The sequence below is a fragment of the Coccinella septempunctata genome, chromosome 2 (genome assembly GCF_907165205.1).
Source record: "Coccinella septempunctata chromosome 2, icCocSept1.1, whole genome shotgun sequence".
In the NCBI taxonomy this organism is placed as follows: domain Eukaryota; kingdom Metazoa; phylum Arthropoda; class Insecta; order Coleoptera; family Coccinellidae; genus Coccinella; species Coccinella septempunctata.
Genome location: NC_058190.1, coordinates 4550614 through 4557900, shown reverse-complemented (window position 1 = coordinate 4557900; position 7287 = coordinate 4550614). Strand labels below are relative to the sequence as shown.

General features: G+C 33.0%; 1 long non-coding RNA gene across 1 annotated transcript; it reads right to left on the bottom strand.

Moving 5' to 3' along the window:
- Positions 1 to 6351: 6351 nt before the first annotated feature.
- LOC123308824 lies at positions 6352 to 6981 on the bottom strand. The gene is made up of 2 exons (XR_006537171.1): positions 6527 to 6981; positions 6352 to 6468 (listed from the first exon to the last, which is right to left on the bottom strand). It is a non-coding gene; the product is annotated as an uncharacterized LOC123308824 (long non-coding RNA).
- Positions 6982 to 7287: the final 306 nt, after the last annotated feature.

The window sequence follows — 7287 nt, the reverse complement described above, 5'->3', positions numbered from 1 at the left end:
CGTATGAAATAAAGTTTTAGTAGATGTTAGCGTAAACGGGGTACTATACGAGGATGTATATATCTAGTTAGCCTAGACCAGTTCCACGCATAAAAAAATATTACGTTACCATACCAACCAACAATAACTCATTAAAAGTGTCAGTGTGAAGTTTGAGGTCAAAAAAGAAAACCACAGTTACGTAATGAATTAAAAGAAAGAAGATGTCGACCGAAATTGTGAAAATCGAAAAATTGGAGTATCGAGCCATCATCAAGTACCTGTATTTAAAAGGGTTAAGAGGTAAGAAGATTTACAAAGATATGCTTAATACCCTTTTGGTGATCAATATCCTTAGTATGCGACCATGAAAAATTGCTGCAAGCTTCAAAGAGGTAAATTTTCCATTGAGGATGATGACCGATCGGGAAGGCCAGTTTCTGTGTCAGTCCCCGAAAATATCAATGCAGTTCATGACATGATTTTATCAGACCGTCAAATTGTGCTAAAACAGATATCTGAAGCACTAAATATTTCATATGAAAGCGTTCATCATCTAATTCACGTCAATTTGGACATGAGAAAAATTGCTGCAAAATGGACCCCCTAATGTTTGAATGTTGACCAAAAGCGTGCAAGGGTAGAAGCATAGCGTTCGATCTGTGTTCGATTTGAAAACGATGTAGACTTCATAAACCGAATTGTTACTATGGATGAGACTTGGGTACATTTTTTCGATCCAGAACAAAGCAATAATCGATGGAATGGCGACACCTAAGAAGTTGCGTGTCCAAAAATCTGCTGCAAAAGTTCTTGCTTCAGTTTTTTGGGAGTGCCATGGAGTAATCATGATTGCTTTTTGGATATGGGTAGAACAATAACCGAAAATTACTATTCGACATAACTGACCACTCTACGGGGAGAAATTAAAGAGAAAAGACGCGGAAAGCTATCCAAAGGTGCTTTGTTTTTGCAGGACAACGTCCCTGCACACAAATCTCATGTTGCCATGCAAAAAATTCGTGATTATGTGTTTGAATTACTAGAACACCCCCCTTATTCAATAGATTTAACTCCATCCGATTATCATCTCTTTCCTCAACTGAAAAAAGTTTGGAAGGTCGTAAATTTTCTTGCAACGAGGAGGTAATAAAAGCTGTGGAGGTCTGGTTTGCAGAGCAAGAAGAAACATTTTTTTGAGATATCTAGAGACGTTGCAGGTTTGCTGTAATGAATGTATCCAATTAAGAGGAGAATATGTTGAGTAATAAAATATTTTGACATTGAAATTTTGTTTGGTTCAATAGTAGGCTAAGAATTTCTCAATATATCATCGTACCTACAATTTGGCGTATGATTCAAGAGCTTAGGGAAAACCCCCAGTAAAAAAACACTTTCTCTCCGAGAATGTAGTGGATTGAAAGAAATGAAATTGTTTACGAAATGAGCTGAAATATTTTATATCGAAGGGCATCTTACACTGCAAAAAATGATCCTTTCTTCGACAAAAAGGAAAATCCAATAAGTCTACTCCTAGATACCAGAAACGTTTATCTGAAATAGAGGGAAAACAAAAGCAGAAAAATGTAAAATAATGAAATTAGATTCAATATGTCAGATTTACCTAAAATTAATAACCCAATTCAAAAAAGATCCGAAAACTGCGGGTATAACCCTAAAACAATCATGAATGGGACAATCATGATTAACCTGATGATTTATGGTTTCTTCTGGTTCCCCGCATTCACAACTAGGTCTTTCAACTGAATTCCACCTGAAAAGCATGCTATTGCAACGTCCGTGACCTGTTCTTATACGATTCAGAATACACCATATTTTCCTGGGAAAATATGATAAAAGATCAAAACCAGAAACTCCACCTAATTGTTGGTTGGAAATAGTGCACGTGTTCCATTCAGACAAAGGTCCTTGTTCCTTACATTCGAATTAAGAAAAAAGTTGGGCCATAAAGGTTTACGCAACTTCAGTCTTGGAATCGTATTTTCTGGAATGCAGGACAGAATTGGAAATGAGTCGGGAAAGGATTGAAAAGTTTTTCCAGGAATTCATAACCCCAGTCTGTCTACGAATATGAGGCGGTACAATGTTTGAAAGAACTGGTAACCTTTGACTGGGTGAAGATCTAATAATTGCAGTTAAAAATTCTTAGGTGAAGATTTAACAGTGCATCAATACTTTGAACATGATCACTATTAACCCAAATGAGGCAACAATATTCAGCAGCCGAAAAAACCAGAGCTAGGGCTGCCGTTCGAAGAGTAGCTGCATCAGCACCCCATGAAGCACCAGCTAGTTTATGCAGGATATTATTCCTAGTTTTTTTTTAACTTCAGACGCAAATTTTCAGAATGAGCTTTGAAATTCAACGAGGAATCCAGCTAACTTCTAGATATCGAGGATTGAAGTTATGTTCCAATAAAGAATTTTCGGAAACTATACTCAATTTTCTATATTTTCGATGATTATTCAAATGGAAACGCGGTTATATTTGGGTTAGGACGCAAACGCCACTCGAAGAAGTTATTCCTCAAAATTTCTGAATCTGTAGATAGATTATTCTCTATGCATCTTAAATCAGGAGGAAGGAATGCTAGAGCGATATCATCAACGTACAATAAATGTCTCAGAAGATGTAGTAGTTATATCACACAGATATATAAACTGAAAAAAAGAGGTGCTAAAACCGATCCTTGTGGAAGACCATTATTCAAAATTTTGAAATTATTATCATCAACAAAAACACGAAACCTTCTATCTACATGAAAACGGCGCATTATACGAGAAAATATGAAGAATACTTTTATTTTACAAAACGTTCAAATATTCATCAGATAGAATCCAACTTAGTTTCAAGAGTTGGGTTCTTTGAAGTTTTGGTATTTTATGGTACGTAATGGTCATAATGAGAAAACTGGGAGACGTGGATGATATCTTGTGTTCGAAAAAGATTAATGAAAAACTATATTGCCAAATTCATTTCATTCGATAAAACTGTTTGTGAGATAAAACTATAAATAACATTTTTTTTTTGGGTTTTTCAACAGCCTGTATCTTTTAAACAGAACCGATTCGGAAAAAATGGTAAGGGAAAAAATTGTATCTTTTGACCTCAAGAATCTACTGTTAAAATATTTGTTCGTGTCAAAGACTCACCCAGTATTGACTTCAGGAATATCTTCCCACTGTACTTCTTCAGAATCCTCCAGTCTTGAAGGTTGACATTCTGAAAAATCCAACAATTACACTTTGTTCAATAGTTAGGAAACACTACATACCTTCTGGAATAGATTGAGAAACTGCTCTTACCGTTTCCTCCAAAATATTTTTCCAATAAAGCTGATGACTGTTGATAATGGGTTCAATAAATAAAGAAAGAAGGTGGACAATAAAATATATAGACCCTCCTTCTTGAATGATGTTTCATCACATGTTGCACCGAATGTTTCATAGAAGAATACTATGTATTTCTCAATCATCAATAATGATGTTTTTGTGGATGGAAAAACAACACCGAATACTGACAGACTGTTACTCTCTGTTTTAAATAATCACGACGGATTACTGATGGAAATTTCAATCAAAACGGATTTTGAATTTAATTATTCAAGGATTCTAGATAATATATTCACAATGAACTGAAATATTTTCTTCTGAAGGGGTTGCATCGTCTCATCCTAAAAATTGAAGAAAACGGATATATAAAATGGGACGCGATTTTCATTACAAAAAAAAAACAGTATCAATACAGTACCTTTTTAATTATTATATCGTATTCTACGATAGGTATCAAATAAATAGGAATATGGAAATAAAATATGAAAATCATCTCATAAATGTGATGAAAAAACCAAACAACCAAAAACTGTAATAGAACTTCGTTTTCCATGATATTGATTTATCAAATTAAGGTTTGTATTATCTGCAAAACAGAAGGAAGAAAAACTTCGCGAAAATTCTGGAAAACTTATTTTCCGAAACTACCGAGTCGACCTCTAGAATATGATGTAATTACCTTACAGAATATTTTGTCAACAACTGTTCATGCTATATCTATACAGGGTGTTCCATCTCAGACGAACCAACCCGTATATTTCTTATCTCATAGTGATTGGACAATTTTTCCGAAACACGTCGAATGATTTTGATTGGGGGACATCTTTTGACCCCGTAAGAAGGGGTGCTTAAACCCCTCAAAATTGAATACTGAGGAGAGGTTGAATGAGTACACAACGGTGTATGAAAAACGTAATTTTGATGAACCTTTTTCGCCAAATATAAGTTTGAGTATTTGAAGCGTGAGGCTTTTTTTCAATAGAAGGTAGAACTGGTCAAAATGAAGCGTTTCACCAAAAATCACTTAAACAAAACTTTCAAAATGACAAAGTTGAAAAAAAAATTGAAAATGATTACTGAAATATAAACTTATACGACCATTGACCGTTTGTTAGCTGAATTATCTCAAAGCAGTGGGAAAAAACTCTCCTCATTCGACTATGTGGTTTCGTTAGATATTTACGTGGTAATGAAAATGGAATTATTCTCATTATTTCTTAGTAACTTACACGATTTTATGAAATGGCTAATTTCGATACCAACTGACAGAAGAGACTTAGGCCACAAGTGTAAAAAATAGAATAATTCTTCAAAATCTCACCAACAAATCTAAATTATTCACGAATTTCTCCACAATGGGCATCACAATCTTCTTGTTCGAACATTCCAACAATCGTCAAAAAAATGGGATGAAATGGGGAAACATCACTTTTTCAACATAACTAACGTAAGCACTTTCAAGAAACTGCGTCAATTTTCTAAATTTTTTTTCACGATACAACAATTATGATTCTCTCAAAAATAACCTGATGCACCTTATCTGATGAACTTGGTACTGAACCATTCATTTTGTCCAGCCATATGTTTATGTTTTGTTTCATTTTTGCGATGCCGGTGTCACCTTCCACAGTCCCATACTTGAAATTCAATGGAATTTTGTCGAACTTCTAGGGGTTGTATCTCAGCCATCTTGGATATTTTATATAGACAATTTTTCGTTGAAGGACTTATTTTGAAGAGTTCTACCTTCTGTCAAAAAAAAAGCCTCACGTTTGAAAACACCCTGTATATTTTTTAAAAGGTAATATTTTTTGGTAAGATATGAGATAAAAAAATGAATTGGTATTCAAAATAACGAAGTTTTTTTTTTCACCATTCGTACAAAAGATGAGATGAATATACAGTGTCGTATTCCCAGTGAAATAGTGGCTCTAGAAAGTTTTCATCGTTTTAAGATATTTTCTGCAATAAAGAAGTTATGGCACATTTTAGAAAACGACAAAATATCAAAATTTGGTTATATCTTCGATACAAATGAAGATATCGTGAAGCCTTCCTTTCAACTTTTTTTTCTATTTTGTCTAGAAGTAGGTAGGTACCAGAAACAGCTAAAATACCCTTGTACATATCCAAATTAAGTTTTCTCGAAAAAAACCTTAAATCAATTGCTTTCAATAATTGAAATAACATGACTAATCATACTATTTCATGAGTTATATTACTTAAATTTCCTAAAAGAATCGTTATATTCTATAAACAGGGTGAGTCGTTGACTCATACAAATATTAACAGTAGATTATTGAAGCCAAAAAACACTTTTTTTTTTCAACATATTTTTCGAATCGGCCCTGATAAAAAGATATAGCTATTTTAAGTTTTCATAATGAGCTATGCCACCCCTGGAAAAACAAAATTACCTTACGAATAACTAACTGAATCTACGACACTACATATCTATGGATCTTTCAGCCAAAGTACCCAATTTTCAAAATTTCACAGATACTTTTTAATTTTTGAACGTCAAATTACTCGAAAACGGCGCATTATATGAGAAAATTCGAGGAATACTTTTATTTCAAATAACATTTAAATTTGCATCAGAAAGCGTCCAACTTAATTTCAAGAGTTGGGTTTTTTGAATTTTTGGTATTTGTATGGTACGTTATGGTCATAATGGGAAAACTGGAAGACGTGTATGATATCTTGTGTTCGAAAAAGATCCATAAAATGAGTGAAAAACTATTTTCCGAAATTCATAGAATTCAGTAAAGCTGTTTATGGGATATAACTATGAAAATGACATTTTTTTATGGTTTTTCAACAGCATGTATCTATCTTTTGAACCGAGCCGATTCGGAAAAAACGGTAAAGGAAAAAAGTGTTCCTTTTGACCTCAAGAATCCATAGTTGAAATATCGAGATCCCGACTCATAAGTCGGGATTGAAAATATAATAATCCTTTGGCTCTCCTAAGCCTTCGTACTTTTTCGATAATCCGGATTTCCTCTTGTTCATGACTGAATTCAATTTTTATTCGATTTAGAATATGGAGAAAAAGTCCTTCTTTCCCTACAATCTTTATTTGATGACGACTATTTTCAAAACCTTCAAAATGGTCTCATTTTCAAGTCAAATCTATAAGTATCAACAAATCAAAACACAAGAAAAAAATTTAAAGGTAAAAAACACTTACATACAAGCTACAATGGTCAGGTAATAAAAAACAAATCTTGCGTCATATAATCAAAAAGAAAAAACTTCAAGTTCAGAGCAACCAGGCAGATAGTATAATAAGAATAACAAGATTGACAAAAAATAGAATTCATAATAACATTCCTGAATTTAAAACAATAAAGCGACATCTGATTGAAAAACAAAATAACAAGATAACTCAAGACAGCAATATGTTTTTACAGAACAACTGGAGACAAAGGAATCTACTACTAAAAAAATAAATAAAAAAGAATAAAAAACGAAATTTAGCCTATGAAGACTCTGCAATTATATTTTATTATATTTGAATGTTCCTACAGCTGACAATACTACACAGACTGATAAACCATATACCTAGATCTTTTAGGTTCATCAATAAATTTTCTTATAAAATATCCAATATTTTCAGACCTTGTGTAAATATATCCAATTCAAAACTAACAACACTCTGAATATTGAATAATAAGAATATAGTTGAACCTGTGGATCGTAGTGGTGTCTGCATACCAATTCTCATTCAATTCCTGTGATACATTTTATATAAGACGAACTTTCAGAAGTTTTAAAATTCGTTTAAAAAAACATTTAAGGTGCATTACTAATCCTGGGTAGGCGAGCTTTTCTCATTTTGCTAAGCATCTTGTTGATTTTAATTATGCATTTGACCAAGATACTAATTTTAAAATATTACAGCAGGCTAAGAATGTTCTCTTGTTAGATAATTCAGAAAATTTGGAGATC